This window comes from Eptatretus burgeri, chromosome 12 (assembly GCF_056783735.1).
Source record: "Eptatretus burgeri isolate ZD-2024b chromosome 12, Ebu_testis_v1, whole genome shotgun sequence".
Taxonomy (NCBI): Eukaryota; Metazoa; Chordata; class Myxini; order Myxiniformes; family Myxinidae; genus Eptatretus; species Eptatretus burgeri.
In genome coordinates, this window is record NC_140972.1 from 53,469,560 (window position 1) to 53,472,059 (window position 2,500).

The following is a 2,500-nucleotide window of genomic DNA, read 5'->3' on the forward strand; positions in this document are numbered from 1 at the left end:
TGACCAAGCTTCAGTGTGGGAGATTACAATTATCTTGAAGGCCTTAATTTCCACAGCATCAAGCTGAGCAAGATATGAGGTAGGGGAGCCAGCCCAGAGAGGAGAGCAGTACTCCATCAAGCTGTGGATGAAGTCCTTGTAGGTGAATAGGAGTTAAGGTGTACCAAGGAAGGACTTTGTACGATGGAGTATGCCCAGAGGCTGGCTTTGGAGGTCAACTTTGAATTGTGTTTTGCCAAAGAAAGATCATGGCTGATGGAGATCCAGGAGTTTGTCTGACTGAACTTCCTGAAGAGGATTGCACAAAAATAGATAGGAGGGTTTGCCAGATGGTCCTTTCATACAGAGATAGTGAGAGTATGAGATTTTTGAGGATTGAAAGACATATTCCAATTGTTTGAACAGCTTGTGATTTTGTTGAGGTCTGAAGAGAGGGAAGAGGCTGAAGTCTGCCTGTCTGAAGGATGGGGGATGTGATGGCAGAGGATGGAGTCATTAGCAAATAGATAAAGGGGATTTTCCAGGGAGTCAGAGAGATTATTGATGAAGATCTGGGAAAGGACTGGGCCCAGAGCACTGTCTTGTGGTACTTTAGCCTAGACAGAGAGAGGAGATGAATGGATTCCTTTCAGTGCAACATTTTGGATGTGAGAGAAGAGGAAGTCAGTAAGCATTGTGTGGAGTTGGCCTTGGATGCCATCGGCAGAGTTTGGAGAGTCAGGCAGGATGCCTGATTGTATCAAAAGCAAGACATATGTCCAGAGAGCCGGCCCTGATCTCATCACCAACAATGAGGGCCTTCATCCATTGTTGGGTGAGTAGATATAGCATGTCCATGGTAGAGTGAACTTTTCTGAATCCAAATTGGTGATCTGATATGAGGTTGTTGGAGAAAATGAAGGATTTTATATCAACCTCGATGAAGGATTTGATGACCTTGCTGATAATTGGAAGGAAGCTGATAGGTCTGCAGTTAAGGAGATCAGTGTTTGTAACTTTTTACCCTCGCCAAAGGAGAGGGTATTGCATTTGGGTCCATTTGTTTGTTTGTTTGTTTGTTTGTCCGCACAGAACACGAGTATAGTTTTTCTCTGCAACAGCTTGTCGGATTGCAACACAATTTTCACCATAGGAGTGACTACACATGTAGAATGTTTTAATGATAATTATGACAAAGGACATGCGGTGTGGCAGCCATGTTGGAAAAATTGAAAAACTTTGGACCTCTGTATCTCCGAAACCACAACATGGAAAAAATTGAAACTTGGCATTTTGCAAGTACTCCTCATGGCGAATAGGACTGATTTTTGTATGATGTCATAGGTGCTTTGATTATGATGTCATAATTACATATGAAGAACTCCATGTCCAATCAGCATGAAAATTTTTGTGGGTCATCTTGGGATAAATTGCTTATCAGAAAAAATGACGACGTCATCAGTTACATGGTTTGGCAACCATGTTTTTTTGAAAAAACAAAACTTTCAAAAATCTTCTTCTCTGAAGCGGCTGATAAGATCAAGGTTGATAAAGTATTCAACCCCTTTGCTATGACACTCCAAATTGAGTTCAGGTGCATGCAATTTCCTTTGATCATCCTTGAAATGACTCGACAACTTGATTGGAGTCCACCTGTGGCCAATTCAATTGATTGGACATTATTTAGACAGAAAAACACCTTACTATACAAGGTCCCACAGCTGACAGTGCATGGCAGAGCAGAAACTCTACCTTTAAGTCCAAAGAACTGTCCGTAGAACTCCCAGATAGAAATGTGAAGAGGCATAGATCTGGGGAAGGGTATAAAATAATTTCTGGAGTGTTGAAAGTTCCCAAGAACACAGTGAGGCCCCATCATAAGGAAATGCAAAATATATGGAATTACACAGTGAGGCTCCAAGAGCACCAGACTTCAACTAAAGCTGGCCGTCCAACCAAACTGAGCAACCAGGCAAGAAGTACCTTGGTCAGGGAGGTGACCAAGAACCAAATGACAACAACAGAGTTATTTGGCTGAGATGGGAGAACCTACTGGAAGGACAACAGTTTCTGCAGCACTTCACAAATCTAGGCTTTATGGGAGAGAAGCCATACAAAAGCCATTCCTGAGAAAAAGGCACATGACAGCACACCTTGAGCTTGCAAAAAGGAACATGAAAGACTGAGAGCAGGACGCAAAATATTCTGTGGTCTGATGAGATGAGAATTGAACTCTTTGGCCTGAATGCAAAACACTATGTCTGGCGGAACCTGAGCACAGCTCATCACCCATCTAACACAATCCCTAGCGTGAAGCATGGTGGTGGCAGCATCTGGGAATGCTTTTCAGTGGCAGGGAATGGGAGACTTGTAAGGATAGAAGGAACGAGTGGAGCTAAGTACTAGCAAATCCTTGAGGAGAATCTACTTCAGAGTGCAAAAGACCTTAAACTGTGGTGAAGATTTAGGTTCCCACAGGACAATGACCCCAAGCATACAGACAAAGCAACACTGGAATGGC